The 18105-nt window shown below is 35.4% G+C and overlaps 1 protein-coding gene across 4 annotated transcripts in view; it reads left to right on the plus strand.

The window, feature by feature from the left end:
* Positions 1 to 18105, plus strand: part of galnt1 (UDP-N-acetyl-alpha-D-galactosamine:polypeptide N-acetylgalactosaminyltransferase 1) — a 237148-nt gene that overhangs the window by 81638 nt on the left and 137405 nt on the right. The window contains exon 1 of one of the 4 annotated variants that reach the window (XM_073926067.1): positions 12915 to 13204. The exons of 2 other annotated variants lie outside the window; for them this stretch is intronic. The gene's annotated coding sequence lies outside the window, so the exon portion shown is untranslated. Of the gene's footprint in view, positions 1 to 12914; positions 13286 to 18105 lie in introns of those variants that run through there. One more of the 4 variants, XM_073926066.1, reaches the window with a different exon arrangement.

An 18105-nucleotide genomic window follows, 5' to 3' on the forward strand; every position in this document is an offset into this window, starting at 1 on the left:
CTCTCAGAATCAGTCAGAGTGGCTTTTGAATCAATATTTGACTCATTTTTTATCATAACTTTCAGTGAACCATCATGAAATGAAACAATGTTCGTGAGACGTAAGGTCAGGTCAAGTCAGGTCAAAATCGACTTCTATAGCAGATTTAAAAGAAACAGAGTTTCACCAAAGGGATTTACAAGAACAGCACAGTTCATAAAAACAATAAAAAGAAGCGGGCATCAAATGAAAAAAGAAAATAATATGTATTTTAAAAATTAATCAAATGCCAGGGAAAACAAAAAAAAATTTTTTAAGATCATGACACAGCAGAATTATAATGGTTCACAGTAGGGCTAGACAATCAAAAAAAGATTGTAATATCTGTTCAACCCTCCACACTATCTTAATCCAGCATCTTTACGATTCAGCCAATTATATTTTCAAGGGCAGGAGAGAAGCATGAAGGCGGTCGCACAAGTCTTCACGTTGTTTTAAATACTTGGCTCGGCAACATGGACACCTCGAAATGGTGTTGAAAGAGTCACATACTGTATTTATAAGGTATAATTCACCCCAAAATATAATTTCTGTCTTATTGTAATGATGTATTCGCGGCTGTGAAATCACACATGAGCTGAATCACTGTTTGTTTACTAGCCAGAGGACGTGCTTGTGCCCGCGAATGATGTCTACTTTAATGAACAGAACCTGCATAGGCTGTGAATAACAGGTAATAAAGTTGTAAATAATGTTTAGTTGGTTGCACAGAATGATCGTTTGGGGGCCGTTGGCAAGTATGATTTGCATCTATGTTTTATTTTTTCTCAAAGTGATGGTGGCCATGACATGAGCCACACTCTGCAGTGAAAGTAAAACCAAAAACAAGCACATCATTTAAATGATCATATTGCATTTTAGAGTTACGATTACTTCAAGTATTTGATATATTTTTTCTTTCGTTGCGAACAGAGAGTGTTGTGCATGACAATAAATGTTTTGGGTTGTTTATTGGGTCAGTATAATTACTCTAGCCTATATTGTTGAATGTAATGCAAGATGGAATCTGATAATGGCAAATGTATCATTTTATCAGTAAATAAAAATGGTCTAATACTGTTGTCAATGACAAAAGACAAGCATATGTCTTAAACATAATCATTTAGAATCATTTAGTTGCATTCTGATTTCATAACTTTACTGTGCATTAATGACCAGGGCAAAGTTAAAGTCTATTCAAGTCCACAATTCCAAGTCTATTCAAAATGTATCATTTTAACCAACAGTAGACCTACAAATAGGCCTACACTGTAAAAAATGGCCATGATTTCAACAGTAAAAAACTGTAAAAATGCTACAGTAAAAATCCGTAACCTGGTTAACAGTATGTTTCCTTAATATATACAGTGAATTACTGTAAACTGACTTTCCCAGAATTCCCTGCATGTCACATCACTTTTCGTTGACATTAAAATGAATCTTTTTAGTTGTTTCCCCATCAGTAATGTACATTATAAAATTATGTAACATCTAATGTTGATAAACAATGTTTATTTCATTACTGTAATTTTTTGCGTGTTACCATACTGGTGTTTAGTAGCTGTGTAAATGACACTGAGCACCTTCTATACACTAATACACGTTTCTGCTTGTGGGAAAAGTTGTTTGTGATGAGCAATGGTTTATAATGTAACTTTCTCATCACCAACTGCATTTGGCTGTGTTAACGTGTACATCTCTGTAATAAAAGATGCTAAGATGTTCGTTATTCAAAATACAGACATATTACCTCTATAAATTAATGAAATACGGTTGTTTACTGTGAAAATGAGAAATTACCTTTACGGTTTGTATTGTATTTTTAACTGTAAAATTCTGGAAACCACAGCTGCCATTTTTTAACGTAAATTTTACAGATTTATTTTTTACAGTGATTATTATTGTTGTTTTACTGTACAGTATGTTTGAGAATTAATAATAATAGACTACTGATATTAACCCCTATTTTACATCTACAGATCCATAACAAAATCGTGATCTTGATTTTAAGCAAAAAGCCAGAATTGTACAGCCCTAATTCACAGTGCAATTTTCATCGTTTTAGAGAAAATTCTTTAAAAATATATGTAGTGCTATCAGACCCAGTTTCTTAGGATGTACTGCATTTATTAGGTTTGTACCGGAGTAAAATTTTACTATTGTTTTATTCCATACAAACCTGGTCATGTTTAATCCCAATTTCAAATTAAAATTCTTTTAGAGCTCTTTTTCTTTTTAATAAATTGACTATTGTTCAGAATAATCCGTATTTTCGTCTGTTGTGGTCAAAAATCAGGTCTGTTCCTCCACATTTTGATTCCTTAACTCTAATTAAACCACACTGAACTAAAGTCAACTCTGAAAACTAGACTGACACAGTTTTAATTTACTAGATTCTCTGTGTTAAGCTGCTTTGACGAAATCTACATTGTAAAAGCACTATAGAAATAAAGATGAATTGAATTGAATTGAATTATTGTGTTATATAAGAATTAAAAAAAATGCATAGATATCACATTGCACCTTTTTATGTATTAAACATGCACTGAAAAAACATTTTATTTTAAATTTGGAAGAATTTTTATTTGTATTTTACATACAAAAATGCACTTTATGCTAAAAATTTTAAGTCAAATAAGTCAATTAAAATTTTAGTCAATAAATTAATACTTGCAGTTTGTACAATGTTTTGCAAAAAGAAAGGTCCAGATGTTTTCCTTGCATTTATTTGCCTTTTGTTTTTAGTACACTTTAAAAAATGCTGGGCTCCACTCAATCGATTTGTGTTAGGACAACATGAAGGATTTAAGTTAACTTGTTTTTTTTTTATTTTAAGTGGATTGAACATAAAACAATTACGTTGTCCCCAAAAACCTCAAGAATTGTGTTGTTTCAGCTCATTTTAAATATGTAGTTTTTTTTTAGTTTAAGCAGGCTCAGACAATTTAATATCAAGATTCATATTTATTGTCCTACACATCAGTTATTGGCTTTTAAATATAAAGAGTTATCTGTACCTGTCAAAATTTGCACATCGTGCCGCACTAGGTTCAGTGTTTATTCCATATATTGTATATGTGCCGTTAATTACATAATACAAGTCATTTTGGAATGGAAGATGAGAAACATTAGCTAAAATGTTGCCTCGCTGTGTTTTGCTCCTCCACACTGACATACAGTACTGTACACACAAACACATTTATATATTGGTATGTAATATGTGAATGCTGAAGCACAGAAAGCAAGCATGAATAGCAGACAGAAGTGACTCCCTCATGCAGCTAATAGCAGAAGTTTGAATGTCTCTATAGAGCCGGTGCTGGACGTGCTCTGCAGGAGTCATTAGGAGACCGAGGCTCGCTGTGATAACTGGTTTGGGTCTGTTAAACAGCCGCGATTCTTTTTGCTGTCATTCACAGAGAGTTCATTATGCAGGGCTGTATCTCGCTTGTGTGTTAATTATGAAACTAAGTCTGGCAGCTTCATCCTGCCCAGAGTTGGGTTTTTTCTTTGATGTTTTTATCATTGCGCACACGCACATTCATAGTCAAAGACGTCCACATTTTTAACACCTTTCTTTAATAAGTGATGAATTATCACTTCAGGAAAAAAATATTTTCTTCTTATTTTTTTTTCTCTCGCTGTCTCTTGGATGTGGAGTCTGTCCATATCCATTATGTTTTGGCTCTCATAGTAGGTGTTTCTACAGGATCAAAGTTTATTCGGTTGTAAACTGAACTGTCTGTTATAGGTCTCTCTCTATTTTTCATCTCTTATTATATAAAAAAACCTTGTCTATTTCTTGAAACTCATAATATACAAAGAAAAACATTTCTTGCAGTTAAACAAAAACTGAGGTCAGAAAAATTTTGTTCTGAAAGATTATATTCTTCACCCAAAATATTACATATGTTGTTTGTTCAAACTACTTATTTAAAACAAGCTGAAACAACACAATTCTTGAGGGTTTTTTGGGAACAACATCATTGTTTTATTTTCAATTCACTTCTGAAGAGTGCAAAATAAGCTACAAGTAGGCGTAGCTAACTGTTGCCATTTTGTTCGCGTGTCATCGCACTGACCAAGAGTCACCAAAAAAAGGGCAAAGAGGCGGAGCGTGAGCAGAGCTACAGATGTCTGCTAGCATTTTGCTTAGACAGGGTTTTTTGGGGGGAGAAACACTTAATACTTCATTACCTGCGGCTCATTTGTGTTCTGAACTCATGTACTTGGTTTTACACAATATCAAAAAGTGTTTAGTCTTTTAAAAACACTGTTGTAATAAATTGAGGCACTAAGCATTGTTTTACATGACACTTTTCTACAGGAGGAAAATGCAAATTACTTCCAAATACTTTGAATATAGTCTGTGTTAGTAAATGCAAGGCTTCTTATAAAATCATGGCATAACACTGTATGACAACATTTCAGATGACTGTTCTAGAGCCTACAGCTAATCAATCTGTCAGATTCTGGAGTGCATTACAGTTCTAAAGAAAATTATATATATAAAAAAAGATCTCAAATAAAACAAATACATTTATAGAGATGGTACAGTATAAGTAATTTCACTCACCTGGAAAATGGAGGCCACTTGAATGGTTTGTGAGCACAATAAAGTGCACAGCATGCCATATCATCTGATAATTGTTGGAAATGGAAGGCAATTGACTCTGTAAAGCTACATAAAACAAAACAAAACTACAATATATGCTGAGCTCAGTGGCTAATGTGAAGTGACGGCGACCAGCGAGACCTAGGTGTCACTCAAGTGGCCACATCCTTAATTATACAGACTTAAAACTTAATAAAAATGAAACGGATGAGTTATAACTCCCCCCCCCAACCCCCCTCACAGTTGTCATGAAGGTTAATACTAGCTATATGCACCAAACCATCTTTTGTACCATGCTGTAAACATGTTTTTAGCAGCTCTAAAATTGGCCAATTTAACATTGCAGTCAGTGAACATCTAGAGTTCCTGGAGCCAGCCCCCAAAGGCGAGTCGATGAATTGCAGTTTCAGCCACCTTCGTATTGGCTTCATTAGGGAGAGCGGGATGTTACCGCTTGCTGGAACACAGCATTTTTTACTGTGTATTTTCTGAGAAACAGCAAAAAAAAACATAGTGTAAAATATTTTACTACAATTTGAAATACTTTTTAAAAATTGATCAAATGTTTTATTTTGAGGAGCATATAATGAATTAATAAAGTGAAAAAACACATACATCCCAGTTTAAATTCATTAGCTATGTTTTCATTCAAATTAACTGTATGTGCGAAACTGCAATATTGCCATACTGGGGTATTAGACGCAAATAAGGAGTAAGGACTGGTGAGAGTGTTATGGAATTTAATAAAGCATAGCAAATGAACGGTAATAGTTTGATTGCGGTTATTACTTCAATAATGCCACTAATATATGCATACTCCACGTCTTAATTCCATCTCTGTTTGGTTCAGTTATGACTTTAGTCAGATTACGGTAATCAAAAATGGTTGTTTCGAGCTTATGCAGACCTACAGTTCAAAATTCATGTTTAACTGAATAAACAGTTTGTAAACACAAGTACATCTTATTGAACATCATTTATTTTTATCACCAACTATCATAGTAGAACAGTTTCTCAAGCAGTTTGTGATGCAATGGAAACAGGAGATAAGCCCCTGGTCTAATGCGCCACCTGGCTTGAGAAACCCATTCTCAAAGACTTATTTTTAGTCATTATTTGGGTAGCAAACATATTCTGAATGCTTTCGGCCGAAAATTTAAATGAGCCGTTTTAATCTAGATTAATCCAGATTAATTCCAAGATTACAGTGTAGTTAATCTAAATAAAAAAAATGAATCTATGCCCACCTATAATAAAAAAATTTGCAAATATAGCATAATTTCCATCCGATGAGTCAAAGAGAATAAAACTGTCACGTCCTGATAAACTGCCATCAAATATCAATAAGAAAAGCTGAACTTGCCTGGGCCTTTTTGCTTATACAGTATTGCTAAAGTAAAAAAAGTGAGAAGGATGCAACTATCCAGACAAAAACGTAAAAAACAATATACTGAATTGTGATTAGATTTCGAAAGATATTATTCAAATTGTTCCAAAGCCTTACAATGCAAAATCTGATCTGATTTCTACTGTATAATGTATTTGGTCAAAGCATCTCTAGAGTGACGTTGGCAGAAATGAAATGTAATTCAGTATAATTGCTCATTTTTCATTATTGATGTTTCTGAGGAAAACCTTCATAATCAGATCGTTTTTGTTCCACCAAACCCTGCATAGAAGGAAGTTTGTGAAATGCAGCAGTTGTGTAGCATGCTCTCTCAAAACAGTCTGGCACTGACTGCGCATAAACATCTCCATGCTCACCCACAAGTGTTAACTGTGTGTATTTAACCCTTTAATTAGTAGAATCGCTAAATGAGCGAACTATACTGACTGAAGTGTGCACTTTGCAGCTGGAAAATTCCTTTTGAGAGGTTGTGTTAATTGTACTTAATGTTAAATGTCAAAGCGTTTAGGAGAGTATTGACTTTAGGGGAGTTTCTTGCCAAGTCTTTGTGTGTGTATGAATAAGACTGATAGTTTAATCAGTTTCTTTCCAGTCAGATGGACAAATAAAGTACCTGTATGTACTATTTTAACAGTCACTAATTTTATTTTGGAGGTCTCCAATAAAAGTGTTTTCATAGTCTTAAGTCAGCCATTTGTAGAGCATACTGTAAACATTGCCACTTACTGGACCAATTGAAACTTGCGTATTTTGCTGATTACTTCTGCTCAGAATGATCAAATATTGTCAGTTTTAGCCTGTACCAATTGGGTAAACCACAAAAAAAAGCTAAAATAAACAAAAAGAAAACATTTAGGGCCTACTCACACTATGCCATCCGTACCGTGCCCAGGCCCGTTTCCCGGATCGTTTGAGAAGTGTGAGTGCACTGAATCGGGCTCAAGCACGGTTCACTTGGCCGGCCCTGGCCCGGTTGGAAGAGGTGTGCCTGAGCGCGGATCACTTGGGCTTTGGCGCGGTACGCTTGTGTGTGATCGCAAAACGGGCCAAAGCCCGAAACCGAAAGCGAGACGTGACTTTTAAGGGGCTGTTTTATATGGATTTATTAATCATTCTTACTGTTCAGTGATCGCAAACTGCCGTAGTTTATTAAAGACGCAAACTCCTCACAGCATGACAGCTGCGCGCCTTCAGCAGACCTCATTCCTGCAGCACGAGAACTTTATGATTGTTTAGAAGTGAATGACTAGTCATAATATACTTGCAGATATCTCCAATCTGATTTCGTAATAGTACAATTGCAGTTGCAGATATCTCTAATTGTTATTCTAACTAGTCGAATTATAATTATGACTGGTCAAAATATAATTAGAGATATCTCTAAATATATTTATGGAGTCAGAACAAAGATTTAAATGCTAAAAAGGCTTGCCATAGAGAGCGCAGCAGCGATGACGTAAGCGTGCCGAGGCCCGATATGGTGTGAGCGCGGGCCGTCGGGGGAGACGGGAGGGGGGACAAGCGTGCTTTGGCCTGGTTCGAGGCAACTGTACCTAGTGTGAGTACGGTCTTAGTGTGCCAAATGTAAGCAAAAGTGATAACAAATCAAGCAGAGCCTGTTAAATTCAGTTTGTCGAAATGTTACACATTTTCCTGCTAGCAAAGTCTTTCTGTATATGATTTAGCAGCTAACACACATTTACACAACATAAATAAGCAGAACAACTTATTCAGTACCATGCAGTCCATGCTGTTGTTGATATTCGAGTATCTCCGTACAGAATCACTCTATTTAAATTCAGCCAAGGTTAAAAAAATATACATTTTCACATACCATAACTTTGTTTCTTTTACTTTATTGTTCGTGTTTGAGGGTTAAAGTTTTTGTCTTGTTTCTGTCTAAATATCTAACAAAATTTTAAATTAAGAAACCGTTTTTAGACAAGTGACAATTTTGTCCTTTTTTTATAAGTGAAGATTTCATCTTGTTTTTATAAATGTGTCAAAATGAAGTGAGTTATTTCTTAAACAAGCAAAATAGTCACCCAAATGGGGTGAGCTAAATAATCTTGTTTTACCTTTGAAATAAGCTTATTTTAATTATTCCATTGGCAGATTAATTTGCATGTTTTATGTAAAAACTCTCATCATTTTGACATAGTATGTGTCAAAACAAGACAATATTTTTTGTTTGTCTAAAAAATGCTTCTTGATTTAAGAATTTTTAGATATTTGGTCTTGAAACAAAACAAAAACTATAAGTGTGAAAGGCGTTTTTTTTTTTTTTTTTTTTCAGTGTTGCAAATGAAAACCACAGTCTGGCATTATGCAGAGGTGTTAAAACCTTCAAGGGTTTGTGCATGAAGTAAAAGTGGAATTACTGATTGCTCATTTCAGGCAGTTTAGTATCGCTTCTTTTTTTTGTCATGCACTCTGGTATTCAAAACTTTGCTAACCTTGTACACTCACAAACAGCCTCAATACTCTATGCAATGTAATATATAAAAAAATTATAACTTGATAAGCAATGTAAGAAACAATACGCATAAAGTGAATGTAATACAAGTTAATGATTGGCGAAATGGACTTAAACTTGTATCATTATGCAGTATTTTCTGTTAGTTATTGCGATTACAATATCAAGGAAAAAACATAACTCGCTCCCACTGAGAGACAAAAAGTCCTGTATCTTTAAAGAAAAGTAATATTTGTTTTTATTTAGCAAAATATAAATTAATACAAAATATAGCGTTGTAAGTACACGCGTAATGTTTTCACCATTTATTCATTCATACTAGATGCTAGAGGACACATTTATTTATTATAATATCTGATTGTAGGTTTTATTGTTATTATATCATGATATATTATCATGATGAGACTAATTCTTATTGTAGGGAAAATTTGATGTCACCCATGCCTAATACCCTCTACAAGTAAGTCTAGTAATGGTACAATACTAAATTCCAGAACACTGCACTTTAATAGACAGACTTAATTTACGTAACTTTATTTCACAAAACCATTGTAGCAGATAAAGTGCAGTTAGGGAAATCTTTTTCATAGAAGTCATTTTCAACCCAGATTCATTATGGACATGTACCCCTGTATACATTTCTGGAGAGTGCGAAACGTATCCTAGGAGGTACTTTTTTTGCAGTTTTAGTTTTTGTATGCTTTTTGATATCAATTTTCTCTCACAAGGGGCATTCGCGCCTGCTCCTCTTGCGTAAATCCATCTGAGGCCACTGTCGAATGATTGACTGACTGACCGCGAAAAGAAACAGAAGCAGTCAGCAGTGTCATACCGCCTTGTAGCGTTCGTTTAAAAGACAGAATGCAGCTATACGTAGCTCTGGCTACTTAATTCGCGCTCTTGAGAAAAGTCAACAGGGGTACATTAGGCATGAGCTCGTATAAGATTCTAACAGTATGATAACCTTGGATAAAAATATCATGGTTTCATAGTATTGTGCTTACTGCTCCAAAATATATTCTTTTTAAAAGTCTGGGTAAAAAACAAGAGCGTTTTTCTGCTTTGAACACAATGGCTGCGCCTGAATTCACATCCCTCCATACTATAAAGTACACTAAAAACAATATGCGATCCAAGTAGTTTGGCAGAATTCATACAATTCAAAAAACAGTATGTAAGTAGCACGTTCAAGCTCTATTCATACTACTCATAATCAAACTGTATAGAATGTAGGGCTGTGCAATTAATCAACAATCCGATTTCGATTTTGGCTTTTAACGATTACGAAAATCCATTATTCGAGATAAACGATTATTGTGTCATTTACCGCCTCCTTTCCAGTTGTACACGTGTTCCTCTTAAAAGTGTGAAAGACCGGATGATTCTGTGTGCGAGGTGCGCACACACAGAACAGAAGCATGCAGTCAGCATTCGGTCTCATTCGCACACTGAGATGAGCAGAGCGCAGTCAGCGCACACATCTAAAATCATCTTAATGTGAGCGCTTTAATAGTCAAATAGGTGTCAAAACGCAGCGTTTAGTGATTATTCATATTAACCCTCATTTGTGTAATAAACAAATGAGTTAAGAATCAAAAGACACGCGAAAGAGAAATTAAAGAGACAGCGCGCGATATTCCTTTTGCCGCTTGTTTTTATGATTATTAATCATACAGCAAATGGAGAACATGCCTCTTTGCTCTTGACTGAAGACTTTTGTAGCTAAAGGGTTTTTCTTACAGTGAAGATGCTTAAAGCACAGTTTGTTTAATATTTTTATTCTATTGTATTTATTTCTCTTTCCTTTGCAGGGTGGAAAAAACCTGTATCAGTTGAAGTCAGAATTATTAGCCCCCCAGAATATTAGTATTAATAATTAATTTTTAATAACTGATTTACTTTATCTTTGTCATGATAACAACACATAATATTTGACTAGATATTTTTCAAAATACATGCATTCAGATTCAAAATGCGATTTAGTGTAATCAGGCAGTTCATTGTATAACAGTAGTTTCTTCTGCAGACAACCAAAAAATATATTGCTTAAGGGGGCTAATATCATAGACTTTAAAATGGGTTTCAAAATATTTAAACCTGCTTTTATTCTAGCCAAAATAAAAAAAGCCTTTCTCCAGAAGAAAAAATATTAGAAGAAATACTGTTAAAATTCCTTGCTCTGTTAAACATCATTTGGGAAATATTTGTTTTTAAAAAAATTATCTGGAGAGCTAATAATTTTGACTTAATCGTTTTGAATAACTGTGATTACAATTATGACCAAAATAATCGTGATTATGATTTTTCCCAAAATCGAGCAGCCCTAATAGAATGTACTTTTCCATCAGTCAAGTAGTAAATTCAAATTCAAATGCAGAGTCTACTAAGTTCTAGGTGATTTTGGATGCAGCCAATATATTATATTTTGAGGAACATTTAAAATATTTTGGAAGAGTTTTAAAAACACTGATGTCTTTACAATTTAAAACCACATCTTTGATCTTTGGATATCTTCTCTGCTGGAGATACTGTTGTACCAAAAAAAAAAAAGGTATATTTATATTATATTAAAACCTTGAGTTTTCCAAACCATGGTATACCTCAAAAACGGATATCTTTCCATGCCTAGGGTGCGTATTTACAATGTGCCTGTGTTGGTCACTTTATTTGGATTCTATTGTTGTGACTTGCATCTGAAATTATTTCCTAGAAAGCAAATATTAACCCTCTTGTTGTCATAGCAGAATTCTGTATACAACATTTACCCTTCAGGTCAAAAATGACCCACCTTCACTAAACATGAGGGCATGACTCATTTTTCAATAAAGTAAAAAAGTAAACAATCACAAAATGCACTACATAATGTTACGTTTACACACACATGCACAAATTACATGTAAATGCATCAACCTTTTCCAGTGTAATACTCACTGCTCAATACTCTTGAGTACTTTTAAAAGGGCCACTTTCACACTCATACTTTGAGTAATATTTACAACAGAGACTTTTACAAGCAAATTTGATGAACGCGATCATCCGTGTTGAATCTGAAGGGAGTCGCTCTGGCTGCCTTGTCCCACGCGTTGTGTGTGTGTCTGTGTGTGTGCGCGTGCTTTCTTAGCAACAAACCTGCCTAAACATCATTGTCCGTAGCCACTAAATCAAAAAGTTATGAATTGCTGTGAGATTGCGTTGCACTCTCAGCTCACATCATTCAAAAGAAAAGGTCCACATTGTCCCCCGATAATGTCAACAGACTGGACTGTTTTAGCGACTGGCTGAATGTAAAGGAGGACTAAGCAAAATTGTTTCTGCTTTATAATTAATGTTGTCAACTCACAGCAATACAACTTTACAACGAGCACAATTATTTGTATTCAATACTTTATTGTTATTATAATTTTCCATTTTCCATATTTGCAATGCCTGTATTTTGGCTTTTTTGTAGTCCACTTAGAATCCAACTTGGAAATTAATGTTTTCTTTATTGTCATTGATTGTTTTGAAATTCAAATGGCATTAACATGCCTGTGTTTTCATTTCTGTTATAAATATGGCTGTCAAGCCAGGATCTTGATGGTTTATTGTGGGTGTGTTGTTTACATGAAGAAATCTGTGTCACAAGTCAAACAACAATTTTAATAAACAATTATATTTTGAATTTAAATAGTTTTTGTTTTGCGTTTACATTAATTTTACATTTTAATAGCCAAAATACAAGTTTCAGTCTTTTAAATGTGATTAATCGCGATTAATTCTAAAAAAAAAAGTGCAATTAATTAGTTTTTTTTTTTAATCGGTTGACAGCACTAATTGCAATCATGATTTTTTAAAGTATAACATTCCTTTGTAAACGTTTATTATTACCATTTATTGAGTCTCCCCATACAATTTGATAGAGAGCTTGGACCTGGAAGCCGCTTTGCGTGACATCACTCTTAATAAGCAGACAGCTGGCGGGTCAAAATTGACCCGAAGGACAACCATCGTTCACTAAACATGTAGAGCCTTCATGAAAATACGAAAATAGTAAATGATACATTTTTTCTGTTGTCGATGTAGTTTTAGAAAAAAAAAAAAAACGCTGTTTAGCTTTTCTTCTGCTGTTAAAATGGTGGCAGGGTCATTTTTGCAACGTAAAATCAACAAGGGGGTAAAGAGAAAAATAAAAAAATAAACTAGTTGACCACCCTGTCATACATGGCTTTCCTTACTGTTGAGGGATGTTAAGTAGATAACAACCATTCTAATCATGTGATCCTGTCATATGATCCCTCGGTCTGCATGATGCATATTTAACTTGAACTGACAAGCACACAAATTGAATAAGACGTGAATCACATCACACATGGATCATATGCACACCCCAAACAGACAAAAATAGAGCTGCTTCAGATGACTCTAGTACCCCCTACCAAGAGCGATTGGACGCCGCGTGCATGCTGTTCCTCAGTGCAGTTAAAATGTGCGCTCCTATGGTGAACACGCATGTTAGTTGAGCTGAAATCTGATAAAGCGTAGCCTGTTCGATTTTTATGACCCATCCGTAATATAATACCATCAACCTTGTAATTGGTTTATCCGGCTGCTGTTTGGGATTGACTAATCTAATATGCATAATTCAATGTCACACTGGAGTCAAGAACTGGATGAACTGCATGAGTGTGCAAATGGACTCTTGGTTGGAGTAAGCATAGGTCATATTACATTTTTCATATATGTAAAAAAATGATGTTGCTGTGAGGGAACGATGTCGTCAGTTGAAAAGGTAGTTTTCAATCTCTCTGTCCATCTGTCCTTTTTTATCATTCTATATGTATGTCATTCTTTTGTTATTTGTCTGTCGTTTGATGTTTGTTTTTCTAAATTTGCTGTTCTGTCTGTCTGTTTTTTGTCTGTCTGTTGTTTTGTCAGTTTTTTTTTTTGTCTATCTCAATTAGGTATGTCATTCTGTTTATCCTTTTGTCCGATGTTCAAAAGTTCTGTCTTTCCACCCGCTTCGAATGTTATCACTCAATTGAATTGGTGTTATCAGTGGTTATATAGCTGATAGATAGTAGAGGCCTTTTGTGCCTACTAGTAGGCTCAGAAGGCTGTTATCATTCATTCACATTGTTAATCAGCAATACTAATAGAGAGGACTCCAGATCTAGATCTGTTTTACATTAATGTGCCAGTTGGGTTTAGGGTTGGGGTAGTGGTTGACTTTAGTAAAATACAATGACTGGAACATTTAATAAATAGCATAAATAATTCTGATTAACTTCCAGCCACAGCCATTTGTGATTTATAGCTGATTAATCATGTGTTTGGATGATAAGTCTTCTGAGCCTACCAGTAGGCGCAGAAGGCTCCTACTTGCCTATATCTATCAGCTGATAACCGCTGATAACGCCCATTCAATCGATTGATAACATTCGAATTGGCTGATCTCCCTGTCATTCCATCTTTTGTTTTGTCTGTCAGTAATTTTGCTTTCTGTTGTTTTATGTAACATTCTGCCTGTTTTTTTCTTTTATATCATTCTTTCTTACTGTCTGTTGTTTATCACTATATCTCTCTTTGTCTTTCTTTTGCTTTTATTTATGTTCTTTCCATCATTTTTGCCTGTCTGTTGTTCTGGTTGTTGTCTGTCTGTAATTCTGTCTGTTGTCTGTCTGTAATTCTGTCTGTTTATCATTATCATAAAGTTACAAATTGCCTTGGGATAGTGTTGGCCATTTCATTTTTCATCTGTCTGTCATTCTATCGTTGTTTATAACATTCTCTTTCTTTTGTTTTATGTCTTCATTCTGTCTGTTGTCTGTTTCTATCCTTCTGTCTGTGATTCTGTGTTGTTTATCTGAATTTATTCTGTCGGTTATTTTGTCTGTCTGCAATTCTGCTGGTTGATCTGTTGTTCTTTCATTCTGTCAGTCAGTCATTCTATTTGTAGGTCATTTTGTCTTTCCATTGTTCTGTCAGCCATTCACTTTGTCTTTTTTTTCTTTTTTTCTTTTGTTGATACCCAGCAGACACACAATGCCATAAGGCAGTAATATTAGGTTAGATTTTGTTATTTTGACATCCATAAAGACACGAAATGGCTTTGATTCTTTGTTGATTTTAGGTTGTGTTGGAAAGTGACCAAAATCCAACATTAAGCCAATATCTTAAACCAGTTTCATATTGACGTTAAATACTGATATTTATTCATCAGGTATGGCAGCCAAAATCCAACGACTGATAAACATCATATTGGTAAAATCCACATAACGTCAAGCTATAACATCATTGATATTGTAGCTGTAACACGTTGATATTTTGTTGTTTTTAGGTTGCAATGGAAATTAACCAAAATGCAACATCTGTCCAACATTGATGTCAACCTGACGTCGGGTTATGACATCAACCCAATTTTCATTTCCAAACAAAATGTAATTTCCTGTGATGTGAGGTACATCGTCAATCTGATGTCATGTTGACGTCCTGTGCTTGCTTGGCCTGTCGTTCTTCCTGTCATTCTCTGTTTTCACCATTCCTTTGGTCTGTCAGTATATCATTGTTTGGTTCTATATTTTTGTATTTTGTTCTGTCTGACATATAATTGTTCTGTTGGTGTCACGTTCTATCTATTGTTCATTGTCTGTCGTTCAGTCTGATGTTGTGTCTGGTTGTACAGTCTATTGAATTTTATGTCATTCTTAAAGTGTCTTCATATTTCTGTTGTTCCATCAGATGTTGGTCTCTCGTTCTATCTTCCAGTCCTTGTTGTTCTGTCTATCATTGTGTCTTTTCTGTCTGCCTGACTTTGCGTCTATTCTTATTTTTGCTATTCTTTTCATGGTTTTGACTAGCGGTGTAACCGATCATGGTTGACCCGTGATCTGTACGAATCACAACCCAAGTTTATGGTAAAGATTAAAATCACCGATTAATAAAACTTGATGCTGATGAATGTTGTAGCAATTACATTGTGTAACCAATTAACCAATAGGTGGCGACAAACAACCATCAAAATGATGTGACTGAATAGGTTTTCAAAAATAATACACATAATGTAAACATGAAGTTTATGTGTGAATTGTTAAATCATTCATTGAACATAAATAGGATATGTTGAACAAGATGTTAGATTTGTGTATTAAGCAATATTTTTGTCTCTTCGTGTTTTGGTTGTTTGCTCTATTATTCTTTCTTTTGCCTTCTTGGTGTTTCATTCAATCCATCATGTTTGTCTGTTGTTCTGTCTATCTGTGTCTCTGTTCAACTGTCTATCTTTGTGTCTTTGACTGTTCAATGCTATCTCACAGCAATTTATAACTTTCTGATTTTGTGGCTAATCCGTATAAAGTTGTACAATTTCATTCATACAGTTTAGTACAATTAGCTTTTCCCCCAATGATTATCGGGTTTAGGGGTGGGGTTGGGTACCAAGCCTCTTTTTAAAATTAGTTTATTTTTGTATGTCTGAACTATCACTAAACTGACAAAACATAATATAGTTATGTTTACTGGTGAGATCGGGCTGGTTGTTCTGTCTGTAGAACTTTGTCTCTAGTCTGTCTCAATCATTCATATTTCTGTCATTGCTGTTGTTCTTTCTGTTGTTTTCCTCTAGTTCTGTCTCATTCTGTCTTGCTTTCTGTCTGTTTTTTTTTTTTTTCGATTCAGTTTTAAAAAAGTGCACGAGAGGACGTGCAGTCACTCTCTCAGCAATATCATGATCTCAATTGCCATTTCTCTTCTCTCCATTGTGCTAGTGTGTGTCTGAAATAGGAAAACTTCCCTGAAACATTTCCAAAGGCAGATAAGCGAGGTGGAGGCGTAGAGCGATAGATGGAGAGCCCTGTGAATAGGAAGAAGGAGATGCTGTAGGGGTTTAATTTGCTTTTCTCTAACAGACGGCAACAGCCAAAGAAAGTTAATTACCCTCCCGTCTCACATCTCGACGTGTGTGCGTGATGCGACCAGGGGTGCGACTGAGCGAACGGTTTGTGCGCCCATCTGTTTTCCTGCCAGCCGGAGCTGTTAAAAGGCTCCCTGCTTTAGCATGCGACTGCTATCTCTTTCTCTTTGATTCCTTTTCTTCCTGTGTGCCTTTCTTCCCCCCCCACACGTCTGTCTGTTTCTCTCAGGTCACATGTTTGATGGTCTAGATTTGTGTGTGTGACCGACGGCTAATCTGTGTAGTTTGTGTGGATGTATTGAGCAGAATCTCCACACGACACACAGGGTTGTGCCTGGCCATATGTTTTCCTTTCTCACATCAGCATCAATATTGCATGACTTGAAGACACGTTAAGAAGCTCTTGCAGGAAGTAACACAGGATGTGAAACTCAGAACTTTAAACGAACAATCACAGTCGTGCTCTGATATTTGCTTATAGGTGTGTGTGTGTGTGTGTGTGTGTGTGTGTGTGTGTGTCTGTATCCTTCAGGTGCAGTATTTGTATTGAGGCTGTATTATTATACTCTGTAGTTCTCTTCAGATGGTAATTGTTTTATATGGGCACTTGATGTCATTTCAGCATGTACAGGTGCAAGAGCTTTTATTGCAGTCTGAGTAGAAAATGGCTTTGTTTTTCTGCCACTATCTGAGATAAAATTTCTGACTGAATTAACATTCTGTTTTGTGTGTGTGTGTGTGTGTGTGTGTGTATGTGTATGTGTGTGAGTGCGCAAAACTTTGTAGCACTTGAAATTCCATCCAAATTGTAATCTCTGAATGTCGAACCTTTTGAAAAAAAACTTTTTTTAACACTGGAATGTAGAAAACATTTAATAAGTGGTTTTGTTAATGATAAAAACAGTAAAGGCAACATCTTTAGCCCATGAATTTGAATTATTTTTCATTCTGCTGTTTAATAGAGTAAATACAATTTTAGACATAATATTTTAATAAATAATTTAAAAACAACTAATAACTCATTTATTTTGTCTTTGCCATGGTGACAGTACTCCAACTTCGGTTACTCACTGAAGCTAAGCATGGCTGAGCCTGGTCATTACCTGAATGGGAGACCAGATGGGAAATCTAGGTTTATTTTGGAAGTGGTGTTAGAGAGGCTAGCAGGGGGTGCTCAACCTACGTTCTGTGTGAGTTCTAAAGTCTTAGTATAGTGAAGGGAATACTTTCAATGAGTGCAGTCTTACGGATCAGACGTTAAACCAAGGTCCTGACTTTCTGTGGTCGTTAAAAATCCAATCGCACTTCTCATAAAGAGTAGGGATGTAACCTGACCAAATTCCCCCCCTTGGCTCTCACCCTTCATGGCCTCCCAATCATCCCTATCCATCGAATTGGCTCAGTCACTGTCTATTCACTTCCCCTATATCTGGTGTGTGGTGAGTGCTTTGGCGTTGTTGCCCTCTGGCAGCCGTCACAGCATCCAAGTGGATGCTGCACACTGGCGATGGTGTGGAGAGACCCCCTCGCATAATTGTGATGCGCTTTGATTATATGGCCATACACAATATATGAGCTATATAATAAATACACATTACACTGTTAGACCTTACCAGGTCTTTTTACAGTAGAATACTGGCAACACTATTTCCAGTTAGTCACTGTAATGGTTTGGTTACAAAGAGTAAGCTAGCTAACAA

This window comes from Danio rerio, chromosome 16 (genome assembly GCF_049306965.1).
Source record: "Danio rerio strain Tuebingen ecotype United States chromosome 16, GRCz12tu, whole genome shotgun sequence".
Classification (NCBI taxonomy): domain Eukaryota; kingdom Metazoa; phylum Chordata; class Actinopteri; order Cypriniformes; family Danionidae; genus Danio; species Danio rerio.